Source organism: Argopecten irradians, unplaced genomic scaffold (assembly GCF_041381155.1).
Source record: "Argopecten irradians isolate NY unplaced genomic scaffold, Ai_NY scaffold_0514, whole genome shotgun sequence".
Lineage (NCBI taxonomy): Eukaryota > Metazoa > Mollusca > Bivalvia > Pectinida > Pectinidae > Argopecten > Argopecten irradians.
Window position 1 is genome coordinate 25,021 of NW_027187981.1, and position 17,348 is coordinate 42,368.

At 34.8% G+C, this 17,348-nt stretch overlaps 1 pseudogene; it reads left to right on the forward strand.

Annotated features, from left to right (window-relative positions):
• The first annotated feature begins 1,499 nt into the window (after positions 1 to 1,499).
• Positions 1,500 to 3,799, forward strand: LOC138312902 (uncharacterized; annotated as a pseudogene).
• The last annotated feature ends 13,549 nt before the right edge of the window (positions 3,800 to 17,348 follow it).

The following is a 17,348-nucleotide window of genomic DNA, read 5'->3' on the forward strand; positions in this document are numbered from 1 at the left end:
CTGAGACGAAGGGCTATAAAGTCAATTCAAATGAATGACCCTGACCTCCATTCAAGGTCATAGGGGTAAGATAGTCTAAAATATTTAAATGACTTCTTCTAAATACATGTAACCAAGATGCCATTGATCTAGTTTCAAGAGGTTAAGACATTTGATATTACCGGATCATTCATACTGACTCTCTAATATATCTTGAGTATGCACCATGATTACCAGATAACAGGTGAGCGATTCGGGTCCTTTGTGCCCGTGTTGTCTATTTCAGCGCTGTCCGTTCGTCCTCTCGGTAAGGGCACATACGAAGACTACAAACGGATGACAGGAAGGACACGTAAATACACATGTGCAGCTATAATCATTATTGTATTCGTTCGTTCTTTTGTTTGGTCGTTTATTGATCTTCTTTTGTTCGTTCGTTCTTCCGTTCACTCGTTATTTCTTTCTTTCGGTCGTGCCCTCGTTGATTCCCTGTATTTGAAGCTAAGGGAAAAACGATCGATTACCGGAATGGAAATCCCGTATTTTAATCGCGATCAAATTTAGCTTCTTTTTTTCGAATCTAATTTGGTACCAATGAGTTTCTGTTCCTTTTTCATCATAAAATGTTTTACTGAGTCGACGACTGCAGACTTCATTAATTTATCGGAAGCTGTACGCGTAAGAACGAATAACAACAAAATCTTGAGGGCACCGCTGGTCTGCTCGCCCATGATAATACTTCTCTGTTGTTTTAAGAACGAGCTTACGTTTGTCTTCACTTACCGTGATTAACCCATAAATGTCATAGAACATTGTTTCATGAAAAATGAATCATTGCTAATACGAAAAAATAGCAGTATGAATCCTTAACACCATTTACTACGAAGGTATATCTATACCTATAGTTCCTCGCGTGGTTGAAAAAGTGCTCGTGCAGGCGAAAGGCAAGATCAGTGAGATAATTTTATTGGTTTAGGTCTAAAATAAGACAAACGCCCGTCATTATCTACAGATCCTCAGTAGAAAATTATTAAGTCACCATTACAAAATAGTCTATAAATTATCAAATAGTTATATATTATTTATGTTAAATAAATAATATTGTGTTGACGAGTAATATAACGTGAATAACAAATTCTAAATGTACTTAATATCAACCAAGGACCCGCATGATTGAAGTAGATCATGTTATCATGACGATAGCCAAGTTGACATGGCTAGAGGTGATACGACCAACACAGAAGTTGAGCTCTCGCAACATTCACATTTAGAAAAATAAAAGCAGTTTCGGGTAAGGTATTTACCTTAAACATTGAAACAAAATGAGATTTTATAAACCAGGAAATATTTTATGTTTTAATGCATTATTTTTTTTAAAATTTCAGATGATGCTAACTTACCGTGGATTGTTCGCCTGCTCAATGGTTTTCCTGGTTATAATCAATTTTATACTTCTTTACGAATACAGACAATATTTACATCTCCAAACATATTTGATTCAAGATAATTTCTCTGTCGAAATGAAGACAAGTGTACACAAGGCATATGCAAAAATTGCATCGGAACACAACTCAGGGACATGTTACTTTCCGAATCTTGAGCCATACGGACCGGAAGTAAAAATATTCGTAAAAGTACGAAAGCACCATGACTGTGGTCGATGGAATCTGATTACATACAGGGAAGGGATGAAAATCATCGTAAATAAAACAGTCACTTCTCACTATTCGTTATTTGCAAACTGTTCCTATCAACCTTATGTTAAGGAGGTTGAACACGATAGTAGAAAGTTGTTCTTAAAAGAAAGATTCCGAACATTCAACGAATCTATTGATATCACTGATCAGTTTTGCATGGTTAGTTGTTTCAATACAAAGAAAATGTTGCTAGGACAGCAACACTTTGCATCTGTCATAAGAAATGAAACCTTGATGAAGTTAAGACAAGGATATCGGTCTGATATCGCTAACCCGGCGTTAAGACGACCCATGGATGTCGTTATGGTTGGTCTCGAGTCGACATCCAGACTGAATTTTTTCCGTCAGATGAACTATACGAAAGCCTTCCTGGATAGTATCTCTACTGTAGACATGCTAGGGTACAATAAGGCAGGCCTTAACACGTTACCGAACACAGCCCCCATACTCACAGGCATGACGCTGCATGAGATGAATATTTCTCATGGATTCTTCGATAAATATCCATTTGTCTGGAAAGACTACATGAACGCTGGCTATCTGACATTTTTTAGCGAGGATGCTTCTTCTTTCGGGATATTTAACTACCTTAACAGCGGTTTTAAATATTTACCTGTAGACTATTACATGCGGCAGTTTATATCAGGATTAGAATCAACCAACAGGAATCAAACAAATAAACTCTGTTCGGGAAATTCACTCATATTACAAGCTGTGTTTGATCAGTTATCCGAGTTCATCACCACATATCATGACGTCCCAAAGTTTGCATTTTCTAACATTTGTAAACCTACACACGATAACGCTAATGGGCTAGGCATTGAGGATCTACCTCTCGCGAGGACACTTACGAGCCTTCATAAACGTGGAGCCCTGGACAATACCGTGCTGATTGTCTTTGGGGATCATGGTAGTCGATACGGTAACATAAGAAATACATATCAAGGGGAGAATAGAGGAAAACATGCCAGCGCTGTTTATCTCCCTTCCGCTTTGGTTTCGTCAAGAACAACGTGAATTATATGAAAATCTGAAATCTAATAGAAAGAAATTAACAAGTAACATCGATATATATGCTACACTTCAGGATATACTAGAAATAGGTAAAGGCCACATAGCGCCGAGTTACAATGGGAAATACGGAACCAGCCTTCTGAGGAATATTAGGACGAACAGGACATGTGAGGATTTAAAGATACCAACACACTTCTGTGTCTGCCAGAACTTCTACAGTATTTATTCCACTGAATCAAAAATCGTCCGTGAAATATCACTTTGGGTGGTGAAAGAAATTAACACGATGCTAGTGAATGTTCCTGTATGTGTAGATTTGGCCTTGAATAATATCAGTCATGCGTGGAAGTCTATGAATACAACTAATGTTACGTCACCGCTTCATGGGGACTACGTAATACAGTTCAGTGTTCTACCGAGCCATGCTGAATTTGAGGTCACCGTCATGTATTATGGAGAGAGATTCTCTCTACTTGGTGATATATTACGTACAAATAAATACGAGAGAGAATCGTATTGTGTCTCTAATCATAAGAATATGGCGGTGTTGGAGAGATATTGCTATTGTCGAGATCAATTATCATCTTCGAACTTTATAAATAATGCCACTTTGACATAACACGTATCTTCGCTGTATACCCATCCTGAACTTACTTGGATGGATTTTTTATATTACTTCAGACGTTGTCATCAACTATAAGAAATACACGTTGTTATCTCCGCATCACAAACACTAAGATACATGCACCCCCATTTGCTTGTGTTTATAATTGTATGGGGATGATTCATGAGTATTATAATTGTTTTGACATCCCAGTGATTGATATGGTTCAGTGAATTTGATCGATATAAGGCAGTGTAAATTAAATGATTATATTTCCCATAAATTAATGTTTCATTTTTGTCTGGTGTAAGGGTTATACTACCTCAGTATGTCTGGTGTTCGGATAATACTTTCTCTGTTTATCTAGCGTTAGGGTTATATTGTCTCCGTATTATTTATATGGTCTTAAATAACAGGACATTAACATTAAAGTTGAATGAACCATTTTGGTTATGAAACTTATGGAAAAATCTTTTAAATGTCTGGATAATTGAAATTAAACTGAAAAGCTATTGAAAAACATTGAAATTTTGTTATCTTTTCAATTTTTTTTGTGACTATATTTTATCACATTGAACTTGGCTGTTGAGGTTAGATGGTTGAAGCGGGAAATTCAAATGTTCACTCGCATCCAAATTATGTTTTACTTTGAACTAGAAAGTAAAATGTAAATATAACAATTAAAGGATTGTTTTATTGCATTTATTGGAGATATAAATGCAATCTGGGTGGCATATAAATAATCATAGTGCCCTAACGGGCGCTATTCTATTTATCTGCTACCCAGATTGCATTTATGTCTCCAATAAATGCAATCTAACAATCCTTTAATTGTTAAATAATTTTGGACAGTCACTTATAAATCAGTTTGGAAGTAAATCCTGAGCACAGCTCGAAGTGTCAAGGCATAAGTAATTCCAGAAGAGTTTCAAAACACTTTTATAAGAGATACATGTTTGTGTCTTGAACAACATACACATTATAGACAATATTGACAGCATTCAGAATTTCAAGCTGAATGTATTAATTCCATCTTTGAAAATGATTTTTGAACGCATCCTGTCCTGCTTTCTTCTGCACGAGCGTGTTCCATACATATGGTGATCTTTGGCCATTTGCATTTCAACATTGTTTCCACATTCATTTTACATAATGTAAGCTCCTACAAGCCCTGCAACACACCTGTTAGAACAGCTGAGTACATTCCGATAAATCCAATGGACATAATTTGTTGGGGTTAATCAATAGAAGGGTGACTATGGGTATTTTAGGTGCACCAGGTTTATATGTGATGAATGCATTGGTACGGTTGACTGAACTCATAAACACGTGAGTAAAAATGTGCATGCTTTACCTGTTATTGGTATGACATGTGATCAATACAATGATATGGATGAATGCACATTGTTGTTATTTTCAGCATATGCTACCCACCTGGTTTATAAATGATGAATGATTTGTATAGTAGGGTTTTATTAACACAAAAGGAACTGTGTTATAAGTTAGAGATCAGCCTCAAACTGTACTATATGTGTGAGAGGGAACAGCACTCGGACCTTACGAGCCTCGTTGCTGTACCCTCTCAAACATATACAGTTTTCGGCGTATCTCCTTAAATTACATAGGAGGCCCGTCACCTCAGCGCATCTCTATATAGTCTAACATAGGAGGCCCGTCACCTCAGCGCATCTCTATATAGTCTAACATAGGAGGCCCGTCACCTCAGCACATCTCTATATAGTCTAACATAGGAGGCCCGTCACCTCAGCACATCTCTATATAGTCTAACATAGGAGGCTCGTCACCTCAGCGCATCTCTATATAGTCTTACATAGGAGGCCCGTCACCTCAGCGCATCTCTATATAGTCTAACATAGGAGGCCCGTCACCTCAGCGCATCTCTATATAGTCTTACATAGGAGGCTCGTCTAACATAGGAGGCCCGTCACCTCAGCGCATCTCTATATAGTCTTACATAGGAGGCCCGTCACCTCAGCGCATCTCTTTATAGTCTAACAGTCTAACATAGGAGGCCCGTCACCTCAGCGCATCTCTATATAGCCTAACATAGGAGGCCCGTCACCTCTATATCTTACAAAGGAGACAGTCAGTAGGAGACCGTATTTAACACTATGTACAAACCACATCGACTCGCTCCTTTTACACAATATAAAATGAAATAAAAACTATGTATACTTACCATGTCCAGTATTTTCTATTATCTAAATACAAAGTATCGGTGTTCACATTTATTGTTAATTTTGTTCTCTTACATAAATGTTCATCACTGTCTTAATTCTAATAGTAATACTGTATATGCAAATGCACTGGTTGTTAGTGCAAGACTTGCAATTTTTTTTATTTCTTTTAACTTTACATTTCGCCAGAAAAGATGCATGATTATATACATTCCAACAAAACGTAATTTACAATAACATAAAAACACATACACAGATACCCCCAACACGTACACGACCGGTACGTTAGTGTAGAGGGTGAGACTTCCAAGATTTGCAAGTATTTTTATTTTGAAAGAAACAACTGCTTCAAAGTTTGATGACAAATAGGATGACCATGATTCTCCACAGTGGCCCATACCGATGTTCATGTATATGTATTCAATATAATGTATATGGAGACAATGGAGAAGAGTAATTGCGCCAAGAATCGTCCATTTTTTTCTTACCCGTTAAATAATCATTTGGTATTTATGGTAATATCCAAGCCAGCTTCACGCAAATCAAACAAATGAAATTAATAGGCACCGAGAGTTGATAGAATCATTTTTTTCAAACAAGATCATTCACCTAACAAGGCAAACACACTACTATAGTATCAATTTGAGAAGCGCCAGACAAAAGTTGATGTACACTGGCACAGCCTCGGGTTCGGCATACAAGACGTCGCACCACCAAAGCGTTAGAGACCGAGGAAGCAGGGATGTTGGACAATTGCTATCATATCACAGTGATATGAGAATTGGTTTACTTCCGATATGTCTATACATTGCATAGAAAGAATATACGTACGTACCCGGCCTACTATACCTTTCGGCCAGGTACGAAATGGTCCCTATATGTCTAAGTGGAGCACTACCTCAGAAAATCACTCGTTCACAGTTTCTATACTTTGTGTTGTAGGTTTCCAATTATTCCAAGCGTATACATCCATTAATATATTATTTTTGTCCAAAGGAAACATAACGACCATTCTTTTTTTAACATTTTTTTCATTTTTGTTTTCATTTTTGCATAAAGCATATAACACATTAACAAACAAATGGGACTTCAACATAAATTTAACAGGACATTTACATTACATGTCTATTACAAAAAATAATATAATAATAATAATGATAAAAAACATAGCATAGCATGCTGAGTAAGTACTTGTACGTGGGAAAACAACTGTTTGAAATATTTTGGTGAAGATGAATTTGCTAATTACTATATTTGATAGATTAGTTTTGCCGGCTATTAGAATCTTTACAGATAAAAAAGTATGTCCTTGTACGTGTATTTTGATTGCATATGAACAGCTAATACTAATAATAGTATTGGTAAGGGGAGGTAACCCAGATTGACTTTACTCAGCAGCCATAAAGACAGCGAAAAACAGAACAAAAATAAAGAAAATTCAAAAAGAATTAAAAAAAAACCCATACATAGTGAACAAATGAATAGGAGCCTATAGGTATAAGTATATATGTAGACAACATCTTGATTTGCAAAGCTAGAGATATATAATAAACAAAAAAAAATATAGAAAACAATATGCAAACTCAATACTAATCAGATGCATATAGATAGAGAAATCATGAACTGAAGATGGTTTGCCAGCCTTTCCATGATTTGTTGAAGTGATCAATACTAATATTTTCTGTGCAATTGTTTTTTCAATATTAAATCGATATCTAAGTATGTTTTAATATCATTGAAAGTAAGCTTATTACTTTTTCTGGAAGAAACATAGATGAGGTATTTTGTATGAAGTTTTAAAAATTTAGAGGAAAGTGAGTTTGATAATTGTTGTGTCTCCCAAATAGGATTGGCATTAGATCTAGTTCTATATTTCTATCATTGCATTTTTAATCCATCTAATTAGGTGTTGCAAAAGAATTCTAGTTTCATCACATTCCCCAAATAAATGTGTGATGCATTCAGTTTCTATTTTATATAAATTACATGAGTTGCAATTCTTTACTCCAATGTCTTTTAAGTACATATTAAGGGGAAGAATTCTGTGTTGTAGCCTATTTTTGAACCATTTCAAGATATTTGTGTATATTTTTTCCAATTTTCTATTTGAATTTTGGGATTTAAAAGCCATTTCAATTCTGCAGTGTTATTATTTTGATTTGATTTTGTCAGATTTCTATATATATCCTTACATCTCTTCTTGTTTCAAGGATTTGCATATGATGTGGAATAAAAGGTTTATTGATAATGCAACTTGATTCTTTTTATCTAATTTCGTCTAATCTTAAGGCACTTTTAATTGATTCACATATTCTTCTATAAAACAAGAAATTTGAAGATTTTCCATCAAATATTTACTTAAAATTTGTAAAACTTAAATTTTTTTGACCTGCATCTAAAAAATCAGATACATATTTCACTCCCTTCTGCTACCATTCATTCTGGAAGAAGGACACATGGCCTATTTTTAGAGCCGGGTTGTACCAAATAGGAGATTTCAATATTTCTCTATACTTTGTTATTAAGTTCAAACGGCCATCCTTAACATCTACTTTACCACTCATAAGACGTAAAATTCATAGTCAAATTCATGCTATAATTTGTAGACCTGCCGTATAATTTTCCTTTGAAAAGACAATCATATTTATATGTGAAAAATTAATGTCTCGCTGTGAATTTGATATAAGTGATATCAAACAAGTAAAATAAAATGCATACAGACGTTTAAATAATTGTTTTCACAAACATTTCTTTACTCCATTAGCACTAATTGTAGCTCTAAAGACGACACCATTATTTGTCTAACAGTCTTTTGAGCTACAATATTGCATATATGTTGGGGCATCTTAACCACTTGGCCACCGCGGTCCCTTACGCGTCAGAACGAAGTGCAACAAAACCTAAGGGCACCACGGAACCGCTCGTCCATCACGATACTTCTCCGATGTTTTAAGAACGAGCTTACGTTTGCCTAAATTCACCAACCTTTTAAACCCGTAAAGGTTACCAATACAACTGATATTTTTCCTGAAGTATATTGAATCATTGTTAATAGGAGAACAAATAGCAGTATGAATCCTTAACAGCATTTACTACAAAGGTATATGTTTGTCACACGTTCCTCCAGGCGATCGGTGAGATATTGGTAATGGGTTTAAGTCTAAAATAAGACAAATGCCTTAAACAGCAAAATAAATTGGACAATTTATGAATTAATGAATGAGTTACTCTACTATTGCCATCTGGGGGACTAACAAACGGAAGTGTTGTGGAAGTATATACTATAAAAGGGTAAGTTATTCTGTATCACATGATCAATACTATAATACTCTTTAATATGTGGATATGAAGGAGTTTTTTTCAAAATTTATTGGTAATACAAGAATTATAAACATAGTATAAATCATAAAATAATAAAGTACTGTGAAATCATTAATTTTCGTGGGGCTTAATTTTCGTGGATTTCGTTTTTTAATCAAAATCAACGAATTTACATCCCCACGAAAATATATACACCTATATAGACCAATGTCATGTAAGTTCATACATTATAGGATGATTATTTCATCACTAAATAAGGTATATTTCGGGGACAAGCATGACAAGTTCAAAGTTGGAAAATATTGTTCAAACAAAGATAGTGTTCAGAATTTCATAGACTTCATCCACATGTACCAACAAATAATTGATTGAGATTATCATGACTCTATCAATGTGACACGATAATTGTTTGTTGGACACATCTGTAAAACACTGGCTGAGTACCGACTCTTGTAACCGTGTTGTGTGGTAGAGCTTAACACACTTGAGAGATCAAACAATACAGGTGACAGTGTCGACTATGTATTTTAACGGTAATGTGTAAGGTCTTCTCCACGAATTTAAGTGCCAACGAAATTGTAAAATTATAGAATCCACGAAAATTGAGCCCAACGAAAATAAATGATTTCACAGTATTATCGGATGGATCAGCCAATTCTATACAACTCCTTTCCAATTTAAAGGGTAGACTATCCCTTTCTTCCATTCTTGACAGGGTTATCCCGCGGGAAAAGACAACTCACACGGGCTGGACAGTGACGTCATCAATACTTGCGGCGACCATTTTTACGCAGATGGATGTTCATATCAACTGTATTTTCACCATTTCTCATTAATGTATAGGAGAAAAATCAAACAAGGGCCTGGCAGGTGGACAGGGATATCTCAACCTTCGTGAAAAACTTTAACCAGCAATCCTCGGTTGAGATATCCCTGTCCACCTGACAGGCCCATGTAAGATTCTATTAATCCTTCATTTCTACATATGAAAGAGTGTTTTTTTCTCTCTTTTTTTCTCTCTTACCTCGACTTTTTATTGCAATTGAATTAAGTTTGGAAAAAAACGAGACTGCAAATCAATTCTCCGCACATAATAAATTTGTTGTCTGCATGCTTTATAACAAAACCAGCCTAGTTTCTGAAAAAGAAGTTTAAAGATGGGGTTGTAAAATCCGCCCACGCTCCGATGTTTTTCCAAAGTTTGCAGTGTTAAAGGTCTAGGTACGTAATTAATTTATATATGTGCTTTTTATCTATTTTGTATTTTCTAAAAAGGCATAAAGGGCATAAGGTAATGTTTTCTAACAAAACATTGGGTATGTGTCAAGGGGACTTATTATTTTTGTTAATAAATGATACTTCATTCTTTATTTTATACCCATTGATGATTTTGTTTATTTATCAATTTTAACATAAACTGATTTAAATAAATAAAAAAAATTACAGGATAAAATTTGAGATATTGGATTTGCTTGAAATACTTGCGTGTGATCGATTTTGTTTTCACTTTCAAACCATTTTAAAAACCCGCTTTAGATATAATCTTTTTCCCGATTCTTTAAAAAATGAAATCCAGGAAAAAACATTTCATAGGCTGAAATGTAGACAGGATGTTTTTCTTAAAAATCAATATTTACCCTAGATGACTGTAAATTCAAAATTCGTCATAGACATCATAATAAAACAACAGTTAGTGTTACCATTTTTGTAAACTTACATATATACTATGAAATTAGTGCATTTTTATTCTTTATAAAGTTATCTGCCCTTTTATATAGGTATCGATTATGATGTAATGCTTTTGTGGATGAAATACGCCGTTTTGTCATGACGTTACCTTGCAATCAAATGGCGTAACAGGCGATGCCTACCAACAAGGGTAGATGTATAGCGCAGATACAGAATCATGACGAGCACCAATGTACACAATTGCTTCATATCATGTAACATAACATAAGCCTTTTGATTGATTGCTTCATACAATATATATAGTTACACAAATGCGACATAAAGAATTGCTTGCAGGTTTCAAATACTTAATTTTAGGTCACGCCTCTATCTGTATATCTGTAGTTTCACAAGTTTGCATTAGAAATGTTTAAAACACCATATGCTTAGAGCTAGGCTTTCACAAACGGAACAAGCTACGGAGCTCAACTTTGGACATACAAGAGTTCTTGAAAAGCACGTTCAATTTTTACAATAATGTAAAAATAATTTTTTGAACGAACTTCAACGTATACGTTTGGTTGTTTACATCAAATGAGGTCATACTTAAGCATACTCTCAGGTACATATAATAGCCCATTTCAAGGCCATCTCAAATGGCGGAGATAGACCCCTTTGAAAATGGCAATTTAACCTTTTTCCCGACAAAAATGTTAGTTTCAGAGCCTTTAATATTTAACATATAAGATGAATTTTTGTTTTGTATAGGCATAGCAAGGACAGATATCAAAGTTATGCTTCACATTGGCCTTGACCTTCGTTCAAGGTCACATGGGTCAAATAGGCTGAAATATGTAAACGACTTCTTTCTAATAACCATGAGGCTAAGAAACTTGAGATTTTGCCTGTGACATGCTGGGATGAAGGCTATAAAGAATATTCAAAGGAATGACCTTGAACTTCATTCAAGGTCACATGGGTTTAATAAGCTAAAATCTTTAAATAGCTTTCTCCTAATAACCAAGTGGCCTAGAGACCTGATATTTGGTCACACTACGATAAAGGGCTACCAAGTTTGTTCAAATGAATGACATTGACCTTCATTCAAGGCCCTGCGTTAAATATGCTCAAATCTTTAAACAACTTCTTAATACATGTAACCAAGATGATCATAGATCTGATGTTAGCCCTGTGGCACGCTGAGACGAAGGGATATAAAGTTGATTCAAGTGAATGACCTTGAGATAGTCTAAAATATTTAAATGACTTCTTCTAAATACAAGTAACCAAGATGCCAAGAGATCTAATATGGGGTCTGTGGCATGCTGGAATGAAGGAATTAGTTTAATTTTCTCATAAGTATGACACGGTGGTCATTGAATTGGTCACATTGGAAAAAATAATGAAATGCATTTTCTATAGGAAATAAACAACGACAAGATGGTGATAAAACTAAATTAACTTTGAATAAATCAGCATTTAACGCACTGCAACCATGACGAAGTCTTGTATGCATAATATCAAGTTTTCTGTTTCCAACTGACCGTCTTGCTACAGTCTTTTTCCGTTTGATTAGAGTTTTAAATTTTGTAACAGTTTCTGAAGATCTTACTGTCAAATCTAATGAATTCCAAAGCTTCACTGTACTGGGAAGAAACGATTTTTCAAATAGCACTAGGCGACACCAAGGGGATACATAATCATGATTATTTCTTAAGTTATAAACGGTACGTTCATTAACCCTATCAGGTAAAATATCATGTAAATAAGACGGAGCTATATTATGATGAATTTTATAAAATAATGATAATTTTTTCTGCTTCCGTCTTTCCGATAATGTGTCCCAACCTGTTTCCATATATAATGAATTTCTACTTGCGAAAGAGGTTAAACCTGTAACTATTCTGGCAGCTTCTAATTGTATTTTTTCTAATTTTTCTGAATCTAAATTGGTGCATCTATCCCACACCTCACTCGCGTATTCCAATAAAGGTCTAATAAACACAGTATATAATTTAGACAGCGTTTCCCCTTTTAATGTTAATTTCAACTTGCGCAAAACTGACAAATGCCGTGAGGCGGAGTTAGCGATATTAGTAATATGCGTTTCCCATTTCATATTTTCATTCAGAGTTATACCCAAGAGTTTGTATCATATAATGGGGGGATAGATTCTGATAAAGCAGATTTTCCAATTAGACGATGCATCAATTTCCAATATAATTTTGAATCGTGTATAGCAAAATTGTCTATAATTCCATTAATATTTTCAAAAAAGGATACTTTAGCAAATTTTTTCATATTGTTAACCCGGTTTCGTTGGTGTTTAAATCTCAATATATCACCTGGACTATTAGAGCTACGTGCTTTTTTATGCAAACGATCTCTTTTTCTAATTTCAGTACGTAATTCCGAGTTGAACCATGGTTTGTCATTTTTTCTGATAGTTACTATTTTTCTGGGTATACACATATAAGCAAAGTTTAGAAAAGAGTCAGTGAAAATTTCACAAGCTTCGTCAACGGAACAATTTTCAAATCTCTTTTGCCATGGAAATTCTCTGATTAATTTATTGAACTGATCATAGTCGGCATATTTATACAACCACATGTTACGCTGGTATGTTTTAGTAATGTTTTCTGTCAATTTAACAACCGCATGGGTAGCTGAATGGTCGCTAATTTCATTATTGACACGAATTACAGAAGATTCAATAACATTTACAGTATCACTGACAAGTATAGGATCGATAAGTGTACTGGAATGAGCAGTGACACGAGTAGGTTCATTAATCACATTAGATAAACTAAAAAGAAGAAGAAGCTCATTGAGTCTATGATTTCGAACTCTAAGTAAGTCAATAATTATATCGCCAAATATGAGAACATTAGAACTGATACCAAGAGCACTCTCGATGGATGATTGAAAATTGTCCCAAAAAGGCATATTTGGCCCTTCAGGACGATAGACAGTGCATATAAGATAAGAACAATTAGTGAAATTTAACTCAACCCAGATAATCTCTCCCCCATCAAATTCCAAATCATGTCTACGTTTAAAATGAACGTCGTTTGATATGTAAACCATAACACCACCCCCAAAACAGTTTCTATCAAGTCTTATGGGCTCTGAATATCCCTCTATCAATACATCAGAATTTAAAACGTTTTCATCTAAGTGTGTTTCAGTTAAAAGTATACATGTGTATTCATTAGCCAGCTGTTCAATATCTCCAATTTTATTGCGTATACTCCTTGCATTGAGGTGAAAAAATGATAATTCATTTTGCTCATGCTCGGGTCCAGGATTAGTTTCAATATCATTGCTTAGGATCAGTATCAATAAAAATGTTAAGTAATGATTATGGTTTGCTAAAAGAGGCTTATGATACCGAATACTAATGGTCATTCCATATTTCACAAATGATTTAAGACGTTTAAAAACAATACCGAACAAATGAAAAAGAATAGATAAAAAAGATAACATACATTTATAGTGCAGTGATTCAATAACGCCATGAGTTTTTAAATAGTGTGTCCCAACCGCCGCTCTATATTGATCTATGTCAATACCCATTTACATAATAAAAACGACTAGCATCTATACATAGTGGAGCGACGAGACACACATTTTGAATAACCAAATGCTGGGTACTGGTATGGAACAAAGTATCAAATAAAAACGGAGACAAGCAAATGAAAAACAGAGAACAAAAAAAAGCAAGATAAACATAATAAGTAATCAGAAACAGATTCCTTCATTCCTTCTATCAAGAGGGATTGGCAGCAAAAGAAATAATATGAACGGTATTTGAATATCCTTGCTTTCTATTAATAAACTGACAACATATAGACATAGATCTTTTCAACATTAACCATTAATAGTTGTACATATTTATCAAAACATATATACAATACATGTTCAAATCAAAAGGATAGTGGTGAAAGTGGGGTTTGTATTTTTGAATTTTGATTGTGGACCTTACTAATTAATTAATTAGTTAATTCACACATTGCTATATCTAAATATCTATACATTTCCTACAAATACCTAGATACGTGTATAAACTAAATTTCCTGGTAAGTAATTGGTAAATATATTGTATACAAAATTTGCTTAATACCAATTAATTAAATCTATTGGCAACAAAGACATGTACTATTCAATTTTGGTGCTATATGATGAATTGTAAAGGGCTAGAATTCTAATATGAGAAATGTATTCAAAGGTGTATTCAATAATGTAATGTTATATTAATAACATTACAAATGATATTTTATATATCAGTGTCTTGGGTCACGAATGTCTATTTCGTAATGGGTTCGGATAAGAACTTTACGGCTGTCTGGAGTTTCTTTCAGAAATATGCGCCCATCCATCGTCCAGAATGCGTAGATACTTTTATCGTTTTTCAGCTGGAGTAGATGTGAAATTAGACCTTGGCGGTATTTCGTTAGGTCTTCCGTTATGAATGTTCTGTTCGGGTTACGCGCCAGTTTCGCTTTCGCCATGTAGATTTTGTTTTTGACTTTCCAGTTTCTCAGTCGACAAATGATTTGAGCTTTCCCAGTAGAAGTGTTGATTTTACCAATAATATGAGATCTGTCGATGTCATTCTCCGATATTACCACGTCGAGTTTTTCACGCGCGAGTTTGACAATCACGGCATCGGTATTCTGGATTTCGTCGGGCCTAAGTGGAATGTTGTGGAAACGCAAGGAGTTTCTACGCCCATATTGCTCTAACTCCTCCATGCTACTCTGAACCTCGGACACCTGATCATAAAGAGACGCGTTTTCTTCTTTTAATTCCTTATTTTGATCCTCAAGAATCGTAATTCTCTCATCTTGGTTTTTTAAGCGTTCAAGAAGAGGGCTGACAGCCTTCGTTACAGCGTTTTGAACAGCTGCATCAATGCTAGGTGTTATAGCATCGGTGACCATAACACATAGTTTCTCCATAAATGTAGAATCATTGAATTTATTGTTTATAATTTGATCAAGGTTCACCGTTTTTCCTTTAGATAATTGGAGAGTAAGGCCTGAAGTTTTGGGTGTAGAAAAAAGATCAGGGCATGATAAATCAGGTAGAGAGCTTCTTCGTTTTGAAGCGGAGTCGATAGGACTAGTAGCTTGTTGTTTACGTTTAGTTGGACTGGCTGGCATACTGGTAGTTGATAGTACAAAAGCACGTGCGTTAAACAGGTTTACCTGTGCTCACCTGTGTCAGCGTATATATATATATAATATAGTGCATAGAGTGTCCAAACTCAAGTCGCGTAGAACAAGTTTTCTTTAAATCGAACACAATTCCTGTTAAGTTCATCCATAAACTGACACATTAAACAAATGGTGCAACATGTCTAATCATTAGTACCCACTTGTAAATGATGGAATAAGCAAGTCTTCTACCGCCGATCCTATGTGCGTCAAGTCAGGTAGTCCGCCATATTGTCATGAAGGAATACCAAGTTTGTTCAAATGAATGACATTAATCAAGTTTCAAGAGGTTAAAACATTTGATATTACCGGATCATTCATACTGACTCTCTAATATATCTTGAGTATGCACCATGATTACCAGATAACACGTGAGCGATTCGGGCCCTTTGTGCCCGTGTTGTCTATTTCAGCGCTGTCCGTTCGTCCTCTCGGTAATGGCACATACGAACACTACAAACGGATGACAGGAAGGACACATAAATACACATGTGCAGCTATAATCATTATTGTTCTTTCTTTTGTTCCTTCGTTCTTCCGTTCACTCGTTATTTCTTTCTTTCGGTCGTGCCCTCGTTGATTCCCTGTATTTGAAGCTAAGGGAAAAAGCGATCGATTACCGGAATGGAAATCCCGTATTTTAATCGCGATCAAATTTAGCTTCTTTTTTTCGAATCTAATTTGGTACCAATGAGTTTCTGTTCCTTTTTCATCATAAAATGTTTTACTGAGTCGACGACTGCAGAATTCATTAATTTATCGGAAGCTGTACGCGTAAGAACGAATAACAACAAAATCTTGAGGTTGTTTTAAGAACGAGCTTACGTTTGTCTTCACTTACCGTGATTAACCCATAAATGTCATAGAACATTGTTTCATGAAAAATGAATCATTGCTAATACGAAAAAATAGCAGTATGAATCCTTGACACCATTTACTACGAAAGTATATGTATACCTATAGTTCCTCGCGTGGTTGAAAAAGTGCTCGTGCAGGCGAAAGGCAAGATCAGTGAGATAATTTTATTGGTTTAGGTCTAAAATAAGACAAACGCCCGTCATTTATCTACAGATCCTCAGTAGAAAATTATTTAGTCACCATTTACAAAATAGTCTATGTAATAGTATATATTTCTATGTAATAGTCTATATATCTATGTAATAGTCTATATATCTATGTAATAGTCTATATATCTATGTAATAGTCTATATTATTTATGTTAAATAATATTGTGTTGACGAGTAATATAACGTGAATAACAATTTCTAAATGTACTTAATATCAACCCAGGACCCGCGTGATTGAAGTAGATCATGTTACCATGACGATAGCCAAGTTGACGTGGCTAGAGTCGATACGACCAACACAGAAGCTGAGCTCTCGCAACATTCACATTTAGAAAAATAAAAGCAGTTTCGGGTAAGGTATTTACCTTTAACATTGGAACAAAATGAGATTTTATAAACCAGGAAATAATTTATGTTTTAATGCATTATTTTTTTTTTAATTTCAGATGATGCTAACTTACCGTGGATTGTTCGCCTGCTCAATGGTTTTCCTGGTTATAATCAATTTTATACTTCTTTACGAATACAGACAATATTTACATCTCCAAACATATTTGATTCAAGATAATTTCTCTGTCGAA